This window comes from Podarcis melisellensis (genome assembly GCF_964234715.1).
Source record: "Podarcis melisellensis genome assembly, chromosome: Z".
NCBI lineage: Eukaryota > Metazoa > Chordata > Lepidosauria > Squamata > Lacertidae > Podarcis > Podarcis melisellensis.
In genome coordinates this window covers 6,299,904-6,318,999 of record NC_138547.1, presented here as the reverse complement: position 1 = coordinate 6,318,999, position 19,096 = coordinate 6,299,904, and the positions used below count along the sequence as shown (strand labels likewise).

Sequence of the window (19,096 nt, the reverse complement as noted above, 5' to 3'; positions counted from 1 at the left end):
TCAAAGTATTGGAGCCTCTGCTTCAGGATCTGTCCTTCCAGCGAGCACTCAGGGCTGATTTCCTTAAGAATGGATAGGTTTGATCTTCTTGCAGTCCATGGGACTCTCAAGAGTCTCCTCCAGCACCATAATTCAAAAGCATCAATGCTTCAGCAATCAGCCTTCTTTATGATCCAGCTCTCGCTTCCATACATCACTACTGGGAAAACCATAGCTTTAACTATCCGGACCTTTGCTGGCAAGGTGATGTTTCTGCTTTTGAAGATGCTGTCTAGCTGTTTACTTTTGCAACCCTCTAAATATAGGTTGCATTGAATATTTTGCATTTTCAGTTTTGGGACCAAAACATATGTTTCTTGTTGAGGTAGAAGTAGCCACCGGAACAGTGACACTCAAACTTCTTTGTGTGAACATTTTCCTTTTTCCCTCTAATATCCTGTGACATTTCATGATTTGGTGGCATGAAGATGTCATTGAGGACTATTGTGAGGGAGAGAATGGGATACCATCTATATAACTAGTTGCAATTTGGTGAATTATGAAATTCTTTAAGGAAGGCATGAGCAACTGAGAAGTGAAATAATTTCCCCCTGGCAGTGTCAAAAATAAGGTAAGGTATTTGACCTCTGCCATTCAATGGGTATGGCTTTCATTGCTTTCTTCTCTGGAATCCCAGAAGTACCTGGGCAAGGATACTTAAGAACTCAACTCAGAACAAAGGCACTTTTGTTTGTGACACGCTGATGAGTTGGTTACTTTTCCTTTGTGTCTTATTATGTCACTGAATTGCCTTCAGTTGGAGAAAGGGCTATAAACCAGTTGTGGAGCACCTTTTGAATGCAGAAGGTCTCTGTTCAATCCCTGACTTCTCCAGGTACAGCTAGGAGAGATCCCTGTGTGAAATCCTGGAGAGCTGTTGCCAGTCAGTGTAGACAGGGTAGACAATGCTGAGCTAGATGGACCATTGTTCTGACTTGGTGTAAGGCAGCTTCCTATGTCCTAGACATGTTGAATTAGAGAGGTTATATATCTGATACATAAGCAAGTACAAAACACGATGCTCTTGCTACTGCTACCACCACCACTTCTCTTCTCCATACTCACCGCTATTACTGGGGATACCTGAGGAATTTCATACTCCATTTCTGAACTTCCTAGACTAAATAACATAAGATTAGCCCTGCTGGATCAGCCCAAAGGGCCATATAGTTGAGCCTCCTGTTTCTCATAGTGACCAAACAGATGTACACAAGTAAGACATGAACACAATAGCCCCATCCAGCTGCTCTTCCCCAGTGACTGTTATTTAGAGGTTTATGCTGCCTCTGATTCTAGTGGTAATATATAGCTTTAAACCATGAATGTGTATATTGAAATCTAGTTCTGCTTTGGATTTCACAAGTCTCTTAAATCATGGAATTGATTCCTTTAGAAATTTACAATAATGAGATGATCCAAAGACTGCCTTTTGATTGCTCTCATCCTGTCATTTTGTGATGGCCATTCAATAGGCTAGACATCCTGGCTGTTGCTGTGTGCATTCATAATGGAGCCTTGAATGGTCATTGGACTGATGGTGTTTGATGCCATGTATTTCTGAGACACACTGCATGTTTGTGGGGGTACAATCAGGGGAATGTAAATTGAGTGATTAATGTGCATAATAACTAACTATTGTGTACATTCACTAGGTCTCCATTAAGAGGTTTATATTCTTCAGGTGCAATGAAAATTCTCTGGTCAGTGTGCACAGTTTCCAAGAAATATGATTCTCTCTATTTTTATTTTCTTGTTCAGAAGTTTGCAATATCCCCCCTCCCTGGCTATTTCTGGCCCACTGCATAATCTTACATAGCTCTCAACATACTCTCCCACTGATTAGCCAAGTGGAAGAAAGAGCGGGGAGGGGGGTTTCCAGATGAATATCAACTCTTGTCTGCACCACAAGCTCTTTTCACCACTCTCAGCTGTTCCTCAGCCACCTGAGCAACACAAGGGAGATTGCATGGAGAGAAAAGTTTTAAACCTCCGTCTGCCCCCCCCCCCTCATGATTCTGATGGAACTTGTCCCTGGTACTGCTCTTGAGCTTAGGAAAAAGCTTAATAGCAGCATGGGGCCAATCATCATAGGAATCACAGAGGAGGGAAGACTTAAGCAGCTAGAGGAGGGTTACCCAGCAGGGAATGCAGGGCTGAGAGAGAGTGTGTGTGTGAAGTGCTTCTAATCCTTGGACTTCTAATTGAAGCCAGTCGGCCTCCTACATCCATGGGAGAAAACTCACAGTGCTCCTCTGAACAATTTCAACATGTATAGTACCTTGGGCTCCATGATGGAAGAAAGGGGGAAAGATCAATGTAGGAAAGAAAGTAAACAAATAAATAATTCCATCTATTCCCCATGTCTTCCATTTTCTCCCTGCAACAAATCACCCACCATGGCCACTGATCATGCACAGGCTTTAGTGTCTCTCTTTTTTTTAGGGGAGGGTTTGATCCCTCCCCTTAGTCCCCCCCCCATTGCTTGCATTTTTTCAAGCCTGCTGATACCTCCCCCATATGCAAGGGATATGCCATTTTCGCTACATCAGTGTTGGTGCTCATACTCTAACCATCAGAAATAGAGGGCCTGAGATATCCTTCATTCCAGATGGGTGACTCGCTACTGTGGAAATTGGTGTCACTGCTGACTGCCTCTCACAACACACTTCGCATTAAGCAAGTCTCTCATTGAATATGTGGCTGGAACATGTGCAAAAGGTTAAAGAAAACTTATCCTGACCTACTCAGTGGGGTGGGGTGGGGGGAGCATTGGTTGGAAAAAGGCTGTATAAACACACCAGGCTACTTTGCTGCCTCTCATCTTTCCCATCCACCCCTTTTTTCTGCTGACTCCACACCTTTCCACTAAGTCGTCTTTTCTCCCTCACTGCTGATTGTATAGCTAAGTTCAAGAAAGTTTAAATGCATTGCAAAATGGCTTGGTTAATGACTCAGAAAACTGTGGAATGGGCAGGACAGAAACATAGAAAAGTAGTGCATTGCTTTCCTTCTGCATAAATTCTATGTCACCGCTTCAGCTCCCCGCTTCCCTCCAACCCTGCACACTTCTCCATCCCTTACTTATACATCAAGTGGATTTATTTTATGACTAAGGTCAACTCTGCTGGCTTAATTTGGCTGATTTGCATAAACCCATTGAGAGCAAAGGGGGCTGCAGAGAGGGCTCCCTCTCTGTTGCAATTTTTCCAATAATTCATACTGTTAGCTGTGAGTGGCCTTTTGTGGAGGGGGGAGGGAGGTGGCAGCTTTCCAGCTGACATACTGTAATAATATGCACATAGGTTTAATGTTGAAAAATGCCAAGAGGTGGATTAATGGCGTCACGTGGACTGGCAGCTGAGCCGATGCCGTACTCTGTGATATACCACACTGACCTGAAGCAGGAATGGAAAGTAGAAAGATTCACTTTTTAAAAGTGCATCCTTTCTGTATTAACTCTTTGGATATGTGTGCCACTTCATACCGTAGATTCATAGAACTGTAGAGTTGGAAGGGACCCCAAGGGTCATCTAGTTCAACCCCCTGCAAAGCAGGAATCTCAACTAAAGCATCCATGGCAGATGACCATGAAACCTTTGGTTAAATCCTCCAGTGGGAGCCTACAACCTCCTGAGGGAGACCATTCCACTGCTGAACAGCTCTTGCTGTCAGAAAGTTATGGCACCCCACTTGTCACTTTTTTCCAGGATGATGCGGAGCCATTAATCAGTACTCTTTGGATTCTGTCAGTCAACAATTCCAACTAACAGTTGCCTCGTCCGACCCACATTTTACCAGCTTCCTCACGAGAATATAATGGGGGGCTTTGTCAAAAGCCTTACTGAAATTGAGATACACTACATCCACAGCATTTCCCTGATCCACCAAGTTTGTAATACCATAAAAAAGAGAAAGAAATCGGATTGGTCTGGCATGACTTATTTTTGAGAAACCCATGCTGGGTCTTAGTAATCACAGCATCCTTTTCTAAATGCTCACAGACCGACTGTTGAATTATCTGTTCTAGGAGCTTCCCTGGTATTGATGTCAAGCTCATCGGTTGGTAGTTACCTGGGTCTTCCTTTCCCCCACTTTTGAAGATGGGGACATTTGCCCACCTCCAGTCTGTAGGGACTTCACCTGTTCTCCAATAATTCTCAAAGATAATAGACAAAGGCTCTGAAATTATACCTGCAAGCTCCTTTAGTACCCTTGGATTCAGCTCATCAAGCCCTGGAAATGTGAATTCATTTTAAGTAGCTGGGTGTTCCCTTACTACCTCTTTTCCTGTCTTGGGCTGCAGCTCCCTCCTTACATCATTTATTCTGTTATCACCAGACTCAGCATCACTTTCCTTTTGGGTGAAGACAGAGGCAAAGTAGGTGTTGAATAGTTTCACCTTTTCTCTGTCACCCAATAGCATTTCTCAGTGGTTCCCTGTAACTTCACTTCTTGCAGTTAGGGAACCAGCAGAAGACCCTCACAGGAGGACCTCAGTGTCCAAGCAGAATGATGGGGGTGGAGATGCTCCTTCAGGTATACTGGGCCAAGGCCATTTAGGGCTTTAAAGGTCATCACCCACACTTTGAATTGTGCGCGATTTAAAAGGGAGGTAGAGCTGGCAGGAACCATTCTTATACACTCTGTCTTTCAAAGTCTCCTTGGAGTGTTCTAAGGTCTGTAGCTGCTCTTGAGTCTTCTCCACTTGTTTACTGGAGCTTATCTGGATATAGAAGCAGGAACCCTATGGCTTGAGTACAGCCTACTCTCAGCTTGCCTTGTCTGGAACAATGAGATTCCCTTTCTCTGAGATTGTCTCAATGGAAGGTAGCAAGTGGGTTATAAGGATACTCATCCAAGATCAGGAGCCTTGGATCTGAAGAAGTTAGGTCGAGTGTATAAAGACTCCTCCAGGCCCATCTCCTCCTGTCTCTTCCTCCTCCGGGGGTTGGTGGTGGCAGGAATTGTTCTGTGCACTGTATCTTTCACAGCCACCTTAGTGTGCCCTGCGGTATGCAAATGCTGTCCTCGTTTTTGCAGCTCCAGTGACAGTGTGACTTGTGGCTGTCCTATTTCTTTGTGTCAAATACCTCCAGGGGCTAGTCTCTTGCAATAGACATTCTTCCTCCTCCCCAGGGGCAAACCACTGGTGTTGCTGTTCCATCACAGTCAACTCAGCTGTATTGAGAAACTCTGCATCTTGTCCTGTAGCTTGAAGTGTGGCTAGGCATGCCTCAGGCTGCTGCACCTTCTCTTCCAGCGAGGCAACCAGTTTGCACTTGCTACATGTGTACTTTTGTACATTCTCTGGCAGAAAGAAAAACATGGCAGAGGTGTAACAGCTCCCTCGCCCTCCATATCTTTTGTTCCTTAGCACACCATGAAACTGTACTGTGGGCCTCCCCCTTCAAACTCCCCTACTAAATACCTTTGCAAATGTCCCTATTTGCAAGTTCCGTTCATGAGCTTTTGGTTGCAAGCTCCCAAAAGCTGAAATGAGCTAAATCTGACTGCTGCTGGCTGCTAACTATAAAACACACCACACACATAGAAGAGAACTCACTTTCAAGTGTTATAATGTGTCATTGCATATAAGTATTGTATATGATGATGCTTGCTTCCTTTTCTGTTTATAATTGCAGTTATGGGCTAGCACACAAATAAGTCAATTCCTACTGAACGAATGCTGCTAGGCTTTCTGGCAAGAGAGATCCAAGTCAACCCCCTTCCCCTTTGTGTGTTCTTAATAGCATTTTAAAGAACTGAGTATCCTTTAAACATTAATGATCAGGTTCATTTCTGGGCTATTAATGAGGGACTGTGAGAATTAATGGCACAAAACATTCCCCCTTCACTTTCAACCTCTCAACACCAGACAATCCTTCAATGAGGAAGCTTGGGCACACATTATGGTTACAAGTCAATATGCAGAATGAAAGAAGTGAATTGATTTGAATGGTGTTTCTAAACATCATTAGATGGAGAAGTTTTAGCCCTCTGGCTTCATGCCTTGAATCAGGGGGGAAGTGGGGGGTGCAGCTCTATGTACCTGACTGCCCTTTAGAATAGTTGCATGGATAATGCAACAGTTCATCAGAGCCTTTACCTTTTACCATAACAGGAAATATCTGTCTTCCAATCTCTGGTCACTATGGGAGATTTCCTGTAATTAATGGGGGCTAAGAGAGAGAGCCTTGCTAGGGAATTCAAAGCTTCAACTCTCCTTTCCCTTAATCACAATATATGCCAGGGGCTGCATCTTTTCATAATAGAAAGTAGTTTGTATGTAGCCTGAGCTTCTAATAAATCCACAAGTAAACCTGCCCCCTGCCCATCAAGCTATCTAGCACGCAGGGAAAGGATGCATCTCCTGAAATCACTTCATAAATTTACTTCCACGTGCTGAACATTTCTGGTTTGGGTTTGAACTGTGGCAGAGTTTGAGGTTTAAGCCATGGCCAAGTCCAAGAACCACACCACAAACAACCAGTCTCACAAGTGGCACAGAAATAGCATTAAGATACCCAGATCAGTATCAGGGGACACATCAGGGGACAACAGAGAACGAGATGGTTGGACAGTGTTCTCGAAGCTACAAACATGAGTCTGACCAAACTGCGGGAGGCATGCTCTGGTCCATGGGGTCATGAAGAGTCAGACATGACTGAACGACTAAACAACAACACCCAGATCAGTTATTTATTAATCTTTGAAGGGGGTTGATTCCAAGTTCCTGCAGAGCATGTGTTTTGCAAGGAAACAAAACAACAAGGGGTGAAGAAAATGCAGGCCAACAATACTAAGAATGCCAAGTAACCACCTTGACTCCAGATGGCAAAAGGGAGGGACTCACTTGGTAATTGACTAGCAGTTGTTTTCTTCTCTTCTTTTCACTCAAGGCATTTTGTGTAATTAAAATTGAATGTTTTGTGTGGATTCAAATTTCATGTTATTGTTTTTTATGTCTGACCCTACTCATAGCCTTAGATCTGGTGTTTGTGGATGTGGATGTGGGTGATCTGACACTAAGTTCCAGTGGAACAAAAGAAGTACCACTTTCTGGTACAACTAGACTTCTCCACGACCCTTCCCTTTCACAGGGAAGTAGGACCAATTTGAATGGTCCACGCCCAGCACTTAATGGATCCAAATGGCTTTAGGAAAGTGGTGGGGGGTGTCTTAAACCATGCTGATAGCCTCTCATCTGATTTCCTGGTGGCTCACTGGAATATGCAGCTAACCAGGGCTATTGACTGTCTGGCTCCAAAGTACCCTCTCTGATTGCATGGAGCCCAGACGGCCCTGTGGTTTTCCCCAGTGCTGAGGGTGATGAAACAATTGCTGACATGGCTAGAGCACTGGTGGTGAAAAACTTACTGTGAATCAGACTGAATATGGGTTAGAGCTCAAAGTGTCAATAGTGATGGCAAAGAGGACCTTCTTTGCTGCCTCTATTGCATCTGTGGAAAATAGTGCCATAGAATCATAGAATCTTAGAATTGGAAAGGACCCAAGGGTCCTCTAGTCCAATCCTCTGCAATGCAGGAATCTCAGCTAAAGCATCCATGTCAGATAGCCATATAACCACTGCTTAAAAACCTCCAAGGAAGCAGGGTCCACCACCTCTCATGGGAATCTGTTCCACTGCCAAACAGCTCTTCCTGTCAGAATGGAGACTCTTTCAGGTGCTTCACAGTCTAACAGAACCACCTTAGCCATTGGGGTCTGATAAGGACCCCAAGATCTCCTCCAATGATTTTGTGAAGTTTTTTTGCAGATAAAATTGCTCAGACTGCATCATGGTAGCAGGGTTGGTGCGGACGAGTGCCAGAGCTATGTCTAGTCAAGTTGTATAGCAGGCATATCCAACTTCCAGTAGGCTGTGAGCTAGTATCAAATATCAAAAACCAGCAGTGATCTACCACACTCTCCCACTGTAATTCTTAAAATTAAACATTTTATATTTGGCTGGGGATACTCAGTCAGATGGACGGAGTATAAATAATAAATTATGATGATGATGATGATGATAAAAATAATAACAAATTATTACACCCCCACCAGCCCCTTCCCAGGGCCCTTGGAGCAAGGGAAGCCAGTGCGCCCTGAAATGTCCAATTCCCCTTTTACCAGATGAAGAGCTCTGTGAGGAGGGAGACAGTGGCTTACTTTCAAGTAAACCCAGCTAGGCTGGAGCTGAAAAGGTGGGGAAAGTTCAGCATCCATGCAGAACTAGGAGGGAGAAGGTACTTTCTTTCCACAGGAACTGGCAGGAGAGGGAGGTCATTCCCAGAGCTCCCTTCGCAGCGCTGCAGCCTGTTCGGAGCCTGCACACCTCCCTGCCTTGGGGCTGTTTTTGCAGGGGATGGAGGCAGGTGCATCGCACCTTTCTGGAGCCAGCCAACTGGCTTGGCATCCGGCAAAGCCGGTGGCTGGAGCAGGGCACTTGAGGCAGCTGTGAGGTGGAGGCGGCACCAGCACCAGCCAGAGCACTTGCTGCAGCAGCTGTGAGCAAGCCTGGCTAAGCAGAGCCTCCACTGGCCATGCCACCTGCAGAATTGCTCCAGCAGTGGCCCAGCGGGTGGAGGCGCCCTGAGGCCTGGGTTGTGAGTGACCAGAATCCATCACGCAATTGACGAGACGATTGTGATCGACGCATTGGGCATGTCAGTTGTATAGGATCAATTTCAACCTGTTACCTCTAAGGATGTGGACAGGCTGCTTGGATGAGTGAAACCGGCCACCTGTTTCCTTGATCCTTGCCCATCCTGGCTCATAAAGCAAGCCAGGCAGGGCTGGGCAATGGGCTCTGTGAGGTGGTTAATGCTTCTCTCTGTGATGGAGTTTTCTCGAACTGCCTTAAAGAAGCTATCATCAAACATCCTTAGACCCAGACACTATGGCCAATTATTGCCTAGTTTCAAATATTCTGTTCCTGGGCAAAGTGATTGAGTGGGCGGTCACAGAACAACTTCAGACATGAGTGGAGGATGCAGACTATTTGGACTCCTTCCAATCGAAAGTCTCATCATGGGACTAAAGCCACCCTGGTCATGCTAGTTGATGACCAGGGACAGAAGTGAAAGCTGTTTCCTGGTCCTGTTGGATCTCTCAGTGGCTTCTGATACTGTCAACCAGGGTATTCTCCTTGACCATCTTGGAGGGCTGGGAGATGCAGGCACTGTTATGCAGTGGTTCCATTCCTTCCTCCTGGGGATGAGTGATGAGTGATGAGTGATCACTTGGAAGCTCACTTATGGGGTGCTTTTTAACTTCTATATGAAACCGCTGCAGCAGATCAATAGGGAGGTTGGGCTAGGTGTTCACCAATATGCAGATTATACCCAGGTCTATCTCTTGTTTAAACTGGAACCAGTGATGAATGTCCTGTGTAGGTATCTTGAGGCAGCTGGGGGTGGAAAGCCATTAAGAGATTGAGACTGGATCCCAACAAGACAGAAATATTGTTTCTGAGGGACAGGGGGAGAACAGGTGTTAGAGATCCGCTGGTCCTGAATTTGGTAGCTGTGTTCCTAAAGGGCCAGGTGTGCAGCCTGGGAGTCATTTTGGAGTCACAGCTGTCCATGGAGGCACAAGTCAATTCTGTGTCCAGGACAGCTGTCTACCAGTTCCATCTGGTACAATGGCTGAGACCCCACCTACCCTGTCTCACCAGACTGGTACATGCTCTGGTTATCTCCTTCTTGGACTACTGCAATGCACTCTACATGGGGCTACCTTTGAAGGTGACTCAGGAACTACAAATAATCCACAACGTGACTGTCCAACTGGTGACTGGCAGCAGCCATCAGGACCATATAACACCAGTCCTAAATGATCTACATTGTCTCCCAGTACATTTCTGAGAACAATTCAAAGTGTTGGTACTGGCCTTTAAAGCCCTAAACATAGGATTGCCAATTATGATGAGCAAAAAAGGACACATTTACCAACCTCTACTTTTAACTACAAATCACTATGACGACTCTTATTTTAAATACCTGTACCATATGTAGGCTATAGAAGCTGTGATATATTGCATATTTCCCTGAAGATAGCACAAAGAACCACCTTAGAATCTGCTAGCAAACACAAATTCAAGAGCTAAGACATAACACTTAGTGGTCCTCAAATTCTGGGCAGCTTTCCTAGCCAACCAGGTATCAGTGGTTGCCAGGAGCCTGACCCTCATCCAAGACCTTATTCCTATTCATGCACTTAGCCTCTGAAACAAATGTTCTCAAGTAGCATTCCATGCTCTGTTTTTTTGGGTGGGGCTTACAGCATTAAAAACAAAATTAAAAATAATTTAATTACATTATGCATAGCTACAGCCCTCTTTTTCAGCTTGGAGGTTGAGAGAAGGCTGGGAGTCATTCTCAGTTATGATGGGGGGAAAATATGGATGCCCAATGTAATTGCAGAGATGGTTCCTTCTTGTCTCCAGCTTCAAGATGGAGGTCAGGAAGGTTTGTTTTGGCACTGTATGTCCAACACTGAGATAGGCAGGGCTCATCTCTGCAAATGTGCTCTAGAAGCCTCCAAATCACAAGCCCTATCACCCTCACCAGCTCCAAGGATGAGAAGAAAGCTACAGCTAACCATGCTTGCTGAAAAGAGCTTGTCTCCTCAGTAGCACTACTCAAGAGTGGGGCAATTACAAAAAAGGGCACAGCAAAAAAAGTTTACTAGATAAAGTCAGAGCAAGAACAAGTGGGGGTGGTGGGAGATTCCTGTTAAGGATTTATGATCTTCGAACCATAAAAAGGGGTCTGGCACACTTTCACTGCAAGTGCTAGGGACCATAAATCAGCAGACTGACACACGTTATTCTGAAGTGCATAGGAGCTCTAGCCCATGGAGTAAAACAAACAATAGAGACAATAAAGTTCAACAAGTAATTGCTTTACTTGCTGGTCATAAACACGTAAATGGTTTCAGCTATATACACAGGCTTTCACCGCAGCCACTGGTGAAGGTACACTTAAAGTTCCAAGGTGCAAAATCTCTTTCTCTCCATGTTGTCAGCTTGGAGAGATAAAACAGACTGAGAAACAGATCACTGTGTTCTGCAGAAACTGTGCATGTCCAGAAAACGGTTTCCATAGAAAATGTCCTTGGACAGACAAAACAATCAGCACTTCACTGCTTCTTGAATCTTCTATCAATTTCTAGGAATTAATGAACATTTGCACTCACCCGAGCAAATCCTTCCTCTTCACACACAGTCCCTTCACTTCCTATAACCCCCACACCAAGCATTTTTCTCAGCAAACATAGAAACAGGGAAGGCAAATGGAAAGAGAGAGAGAGAGAAAATAAACTCCCCTTATTCTCTTTTAACTGCCGCTCACCTGTGTCTTCTTGCAAACATTCCCAGTTCTGGCTGCTGTGGAAGCAACAGGAAACTCTGCTAGGTTTCTAATTTAAATTTCACACACACACACACCTGTCCCCATGTGAGACAGCCCGAATCTTACAACACTTACTGCTTTCCCTTTTCTGGGTTGGTCAGTGGAGGAGGCAGGGAGCCTGAACCAACTCCAGATGCATGCACCGGCAACTGGCAATGTTGCAAAAGTAACTATACGCAGCCAGGTCGGGAAATCTCTGTGATTACACATATGGCAAAAGCTTGCTTGAGATCCATGTGCTCTGCAAGAATAGAAAGCCTAGATATTTGCCAGATTTTAAAAATCCACTCAGACACAAATTTTATTCCCCTCAAAGAGGATGTATTTGGGGGGAAATGGACATATGGTAAACCCTACCTAATGGCTTTGGCTCTGCATACCTGAAGGAGTATCTCCACCCCTATCATTTAGCCTGGACACTGAGATCTACTTCCCAGGGCCTTCTGGTGGTTCCCTCACTGAAAAATTACAGGAAACCAAGCAGAGGGCCTTCTCGGTAGTCATACCGGCTCTGTGGAACTTCCTCCCATCAGATGTCAAGGAAATAAACAACTATCTGACATTTTGAAGACATCTGAAGGCAGCCCTGTATAGGGAAGTTTTTAATGTTTGATGTCTTACTGTGCTTTAATTTGTTGGTAGCCGCCCCAAGTGGCTGGGGTAACCAAGTCAGATGAGTGGCATATAAATAAATGATAATGATGATGATATGAACAGCCCTGAGATCTACAGGTATATGATGATATACAAATGTAATAAACAAACAAACATGTGTGCTAAATATTGTCATCCATGTGCACATGTGGAACCTAAGAATCCCAGAGCTTCATCTGACTGAGGGTGACTCATCACCTGCAGCTTGGAAAACAACATAAACATGGACAGTTTGAACAATCTTAGAGAAACTTCCTTGTTCCCTTCCATGATGGAACCCATGCTATTGACAAATTGTTGTATAAAACTTACTGAAGCTAAGCTTAGGACCAAATCAAGTGTAAGGACTACTTTATAACCACTGCTTTTTGTTTTGTTTTTACTGTTACCGCCTATATCTCTTACTTGCTTTATTACAATCCCTTTAATAAAAGGCTCAACTTTAGAAGTATTTATCTAACTAAGTATTATGCTATCTCAGAGTCTGTCTCACCTACTTACCTAGCTTGCTTTGAGCTTATAAGAAGAGTTCAGAGGAAGCTACAGATTGGGCTCTGACCTGAACAGACCAAAGGTGTGCTCGGAGGACTACCCTACCTTCAGATAAAGGTAGTTTTAGGGTATAGCAACTGGTTTGGTCTTACATATTTGCACCAGCACCACAGGAGACGCTGCAGCAATGATGTACAACAGAATGCAAGAGGTGGGGGTGAGGGTCGCTGAATTTTAGCATTGCACAGGGTGCCACTCAAATTTGAGAGTTCAAAGTCCACCACTGCTTCAGATTAATTTCCACAGCTAGGAAAAAAGGAATCAGAAAGAGAAGTGGTGTTGGCAGCTGGTTAAGAGATTTAAGAGGGATATGTATCTCATTTTTTTTCTCATAAAGGTGATGTGAAATATGCATTTTGTTACTGTACAGGTTTTTGCTTTAATGCTGCCCCCCTCAAGTTCCCCCATTGCACTTGGGTTATGGAAAAGATAAAGTCTTTTCACAAGATGCCTCCTTTGATGAAATGCCTGAAGCTTGTCTTAAACCAGGGATAGAAACATGGTGCCCTCCAAACTCCATCAGCCTAGGCCAGCATGGCCAACAGTCAGCAATAATGGTGGGAGTTACAGTTCAACACTATCTGAAGGGCTTCATGTTGGCTATCCCTGGTCTAAACCAAGCACTAGGCATTTCAACATTGTGACCTCCAGATTTTATTGAACTCCAACCCCCATCTTCCCTGACCTTGGGCTATGCTGTCTGGGGCTGATGGAGTTCAACAACATCTGGAAGGCACAATGTTGGCTATCTCTGTTCTAAAACAACCTTCAGTTATTTCATCAAAGGAGCCAGAAAGCTTGGACTTTCTTGCAAAGCAAGCTGATGGTGGGTGACACCAGAAGACACTCGTTTCCCAAGTGTTCCTGCAGTCTGACAAAGGAAATCTCTCTGGTTTTTAAGCAAAGCCTTGACATTCATTTATTTATTTATTTATTTATTTATTTATTTATTTATTTATTTAGAATGCTCATGTGGAAGAAGAATCCAATTTTATTTGCTGGATCCCTTTTCTTCCTGAAGAGGGCTTCTTTTTGTTGAGGAGAGGCAGGCAGTTGATGGAGCAAAATGTTTGAGTTGGATTTGAGTTGCATGCTGAACCTAGGGTTTTATTCACTGGCTAAGCGCTGAGTGTGCCATCAATCCACCTCTTTTAGAAGCCTTGAGTTATTAATAAAGAGCCTGGTAATCTAACACCTGCTCTCAATCTTCCTTTTGGAGGGCATAAAAAGCCACAAGACCAGGCTCAGCAGTTTTCAGCTTCTCTAGCACTTGTTTTCTTGTGTGTTTTTTTTTTTAAAAAAAATCTCTGCCATCCCCCTTTCCCCCCACCCTCCTGCTCACCTCTCACAATCTTAAGTGTTGATGCTTTATGCTTGGGGTTGGAAATGAAACGTGTTGTTATCATTGGGATAGTGTTTTTATCGCATAAATAATGAACCAAAGCAAGAGGAAATACTGGCACCAGTTGGAATTACTGCCTGGCCTGGGGTGAAAATAATCAATACACTCTCACTTACCAATCTCATCTGCATGTCGACTCCATCTCGTGGCCTGTCTCTCTACAAATTCATTTCATGGGAGGACCAATAAAGCATGTTACTGGCATTGATCTGGTTTATTCATAGCTAGGCATAGAAAATGCATCATCTGAAATTAATAGAAAGGCTTGTGTTTATAACTGTGAAAAAGTAGGCTGGTGCCAGAGCATTGTGAGTGAATGGGTGCATCACAAGGATATGGGAGGAAAAGATTGGGAGGACTGAGGAACTTTGTCCTGTGTGCATGTATGTGTTCATCTACACACACACACCACACACACACACACAGAGAGAGAGAGAGAGAGAGAGAGAGAGAGAGAGAGAGAGAGAATGAACATTGTAAGAAAAACCACCTCTGGATCAAGCCAAAGGTCCATCTGGTCCAGGATCTTATTTTCCCATTGTGATCAGCCAATTGCCCCTGTAAAGCCACAACCACTAGAAACCTTAATTTCACTGGCATCAGTGACTTATTACTTTAGTGCTGATCCGTGTCTGACTCTGGCCCTAACACCTATATTAGAGCTTCTCTTCTTAATAATACATTCCAGCGGGGGAAGCACCTTTTGTCTGGGACCAAAGACTACTTATTTATCTATAAAAATGTGTAAAATGAGGTCCAGTGCCGAGGGTCTTCTGGCAGTTCCCTCACTGCGAGAAGCCAAGTTACAGAGAACCAGACAGAGGGCCTTCTCGATAGTGGCACCCACCATGTGGAACGCCCTCCCACCAGATGTCGAAGAGAAAAACAACTGCCAGAGTTTTAGAAGACATCTGAAGGCAGCCCTATTTAGGGAAGCTTTTAATGTTTAATAGACTATTGTATTTTAATATTTTGTTGAAAGCCGCCCAGAGAGGCTGGGGTATAAATTCTTATTCTTATTCTTATTCGGGGCCACATGTTGTTAGTCATGTGCTTCCATGAGGGCAAAGGTGAGCAGAGGAGGCAAAGGAGGTGATCACACACAAAGGGTCCCCTCTCGGAAGTTCAAAAACTAGCTCTGTGCTTGTCTAGCAAAATGTGCATTTGTGATTTTGGCTGCAAATCCCACATATATAACATTGACATCTCATCATCATTTGTTTGGCTTTGCTTACATCATTGCATTATAAAACCTGATTGATTACACAGCATGGCATAGCCTTCTTTACCATTGGCTTCCAGATGTTTTGAACTATTGTCATGTATGAATGTTGGGTCCAAGGAAGATGGCGAATTCACAAAGCATGATATGCTGGCAGGCGAAGTGAGAAACTGGTTATATCAAGGAAAAATGTATAACTGTGTCCCAAAGAACATTGGTTTTACTTAATGAAAGCAAAAAATCCCTGATGCAAAAATCCCCTGATAAAAACAGGGTGGAACTGGCGATGAACAACAGTAATAAATATCCTCTGAAAAGAACAAAGACAAGGAGGAACTGGCAGTGGGCCACAGGCAGATGATAAAGACCTGAAACACGTATGTATTTCTGAGGTACAACAGCAAAGGTGATGTGGTGGTCCAGAAGGAGAACAGGAGGAGAGTGGTGGAAACTCAGTCATTCTAAAAGCCAGCCCATAGATGCCAAGGGGGAAGACTATAAAAAGGGCAGTCTACTTACCCTCAGTGTTGCCGGGACCAGCGCTACAACCAGACACCCACAGCTCTTACGTGAGGCTTGATCAACCCACGTGAAGGGCCTTGTGTGAGTATTTGTGTGAATGTGTGAGTGTTTGAACCTCTTGGTACCAATGCATTAATGTATACTTGACTATATGAAATAAATGTTACATGAAAGGTGTGTGAACCCAGATCTGGTCTCCGACGTGTCTTATTGAAAGTCCTATAGCATATGGGATATCATTTGTCTCTCCGGATTTCAAAACAGCCAAGTTACCATGGTTTGGTGACACTATCACTCCTATCAAGCACATGGTATATTCTATCACGGATGACAGGAGTTGCTATCCAAAACACCTGGAGAGCACCAGGTTGAGGAAATCTGTATAGGGTATGGGTTCTTTAGAAATAAAGTGGAAAGCATAGATATTTGAATTAATACATAAGAATCCCTGGTTGGGTAATATATCTATCTCATGTGATCAATTCAGACAGGATGATTCAGTAATTGCTATGAGGAGGTAGGGTAGTAGTTAAGAGAAATAATGGCACTGAACAGGATTGGGAAATAAGGATATTTGCATAGCTTAATTTTCAGAGAATATTTGCACTCTGTTATTACATGTACATTCCATTCTACTTTAAGAAAATTCAGCATGCCTTATAATGGGAGCCTGGAATAATTCCATGCAGGCACTGACCAGAGTGAGACAGAGTTGTAAGCTTGCGCCATCCAACCCTTGATGGGACACTTTATTTCTCCAGGATCTGACCCAATATTTTGACCAGCTTCTGGCAGATTTGTTAGGTAATCAATTTTTAGTAAACAAAAACCCAAAAACAAAACAAAAACAAGACAGTTATTTGACAAATATATATGAATAGGCTGTGAACCCACTGGGAAGAGTTTCCATAGCACAAAACTGAGAGAAACTCTAAATATCCTCAGAATAATCAGGTGGATTGAAATCTTGCAATATTAACATGATGGATGGAATCAGTTAAAAGCAAGTAAACTGTAAACTGAGTACAAAAAGCATTTAGCAACTGACAGCCCTGTTTCAGAAGGCAAAGCAGAAAAGGAATAGTGAAGTGCTTAGGCCAGATACACAGAGGAAGGTCAGGCAGAATACAGTAGAAGCTGAAAGTATAATTTATTGGTCAAACAAAGCCAGTAAAGGAGTGGGGAGAAAAAACCAAAGATGTCAGAAATCCTTACCTGAAGAAACAGATAACTATGAGAAATGCTATGCCAGTTTAAAGTATGTTGTGGTCCCTGATTTGTTGGAATCACCTGTGCAACTAAAGCAGGAAAGGGAAAGAGGTCATAACTGGAGAAAACAAAAATGACCATGAAGTTGACGTCATGACTCTTAGACTGAGATTACCAAGTCTTGTCATGACTTAGTGTCAGGGACGTGGCTGAAATGAACGCCTGGGAAGAGTCAAGCTCTGGAGATGAAGGACTGCCAGTACAGAGAGAACCAGAGTCTGACCCTGGAGACGAAAGAGTGCAGATACAGCAGGAGGGGGTTAGCTCAGAAAGAGCAGCACTCAAGACAGTTCACAGGTAGGGGGAGGAGAAGAGATAGACGACATTGAGGGGGTTGCTATGCAACCAGTAGAGAAACAGTGTTCAGAGAAAATAAAAAAATTCCTTTCAGTAGCATCTTAGAGACCAACTAAGTTTGTTATTGGTATGAGCTTTTGTGTGCACGCACACTTCTTTGGTGTTCAGAGGGCTCTTCGTTTGAGATCGGGGGGGATTTCCACTTACCTTCTCCCCAAATCAGAAGAGCTAAAAGGGTTAAAATACAATGGAAGTGTAAAAGAGGAAGGACTTTGGTGCCCATTGTATTGTGACAGGGGTGGGGACTCAGACTGACCAAATCATAGCTAATGGCGGCAGGCCTGGAACCGCTGGATGTAAATTGTAAATAAACGTGCATAAATGAGGAACATCACCCAGCTGTGAGGCATGGAGGCCATTCCCTGCAAGGCCCTTTTCAACTAGCCTAGGGGGTGAAGCCCAGACTCACCAGCCCCACTGAAGAGGCTCCTCATGAGACTGGAGGAACATCGCCCAGCTGTGGGGCATGGAGGCCGCTCCCTGCAAGGCCCTTTCCACTTGGCCTAGGGGGCTGGGCCCAGTCTCACCAGCCCTATTATGTTATATATGTATTCTGTAGTTGACCTCCTTTGTAATGTTTTATTTTGAAATCTTTTAAGATAACATTTTAGTCTTCTGTTATGTACTATAATCAAACTGATATAACTTGTTTGTTCAAATTTTGGGTAATTTGCACCCCCAGATATCTAAAACTTTTCCTAGCTATTGGAATCTTCAACCTTGCTGTAAACGTCTGTTGTAAAGGAATGGGGTAGTGTATGAAAAAGCATGACCTCTAATTTCTTAAAAGTATCTTGCAATCCTGAGACCCTGGAGAACTGTTCCAACTCTGCACACTTTATATTGCCTGGCTCAGCAATGCCTACACCACCAGGGAACCTCCATGTGTGGACCAAGTTGGGCCAGCCAGGTTGTTTTGCCCAAACCGGGCCCACCTGCCCCACACCTGACATCCGCTGTGCCCTGTGAAGAGCAGGACTGAGCTGCCTGAAGCTCAGCTGATGGGTGATGAGTTCAGTCCTTCCTGCTTGGCATCCATGAGAGAGTTCCCTGGGGGACTTGGCCAAACCCTGCAGGAAACAGGACTGAACACACCCAGTGCTGCCACTCATCATCTGATGTGCAGGGAGGCCTGTCCTGTTTGCTTATTCTCTTCTCAAGCCCCTGGGGGCCAACTTTGAGAGATGGGTGGGACCATTCACCCCACCACAGGGCAGGGAGAGATAAAGTTCTTCCAAAACCAGGACACCAATGTGTCCCTGCCACCATTGTCTCCAGGGTTTTACAAACTGGCAATGGATCTCCAAAGCTCTGCTTAGAGATTGAATTTGGGACCCTTCTGGATGCAGAAATTGTGTTTTAGCCACCGAACTACAGTTCGTCTCCAACAAGAAACCGCAGCTCTTCTTCCCTTCCCTTCCCTTCCCTTTCCTGTACTGGTGGCTGTCTATGTGCAATGCTGGGCACGGGTCTCCAGCGAGTGGGGAGGGAAAGGTGAGAGGCGGGGTGCCCACCCATGTAGATGAGAGCCAGATGGTCTTGCTAACAACTCGGTAATCCACATGAATGAGCAGGGAGAGGTGTGCCAGCCTCTGCCCAAGCTGGGCTGCTGGCTTTGGCGGGGAGGGGGGCTGGGGAGGGGGCACCATCCGAAATAAGCTTTTG

General features: G+C 44.4%; 2 long non-coding RNA genes across 4 annotated transcripts in view; one reads left to right on the top strand and one right to left on the bottom strand.

Annotated features, from left to right (window-relative positions):
• The window catches only part of LOC309361588, a 434,430-nt gene extending 429,861 nt beyond the window's left edge, over nucleotides 1-4,569 (top strand). Inside the window, exon 3 of the long non-coding RNA XR_014164536.1 lies at nucleotides 3,949-4,569. This is a non-coding gene — a long non-coding RNA (uncharacterized lncRNA). The remainder of the gene's footprint in view (nucleotides 1-3,948) is intronic.
• Nucleotides 4,570-10,923: 6,354 nt separating this feature from the next.
• On the bottom strand, nucleotides 10,924-18,829 carry LOC309361556. 3 transcript variants are annotated; one of them, XR_014164493.1, is made up of 3 exons: nucleotides 18,378-18,829; nucleotides 14,178-14,307; nucleotides 10,924-12,905 (listed from the first exon to the last, which is right to left on the bottom strand). It is a non-coding gene; the product is annotated as an uncharacterized lncRNA (long non-coding RNA). The 3 variants fall into 3 exon arrangements; XR_014164495.1 differs by lacking the exon at nucleotides 18,378-18,829 and having other exon boundaries at nucleotides 10,924-11,879; nucleotides 11,913-12,905; nucleotides 14,178-14,804; XR_014164494.1 differs by lacking the exon at nucleotides 18,378-18,829 and having other exon boundaries at nucleotides 14,178-14,804.
• Nucleotides 18,830-19,096: the final 267 nt, after the last annotated feature.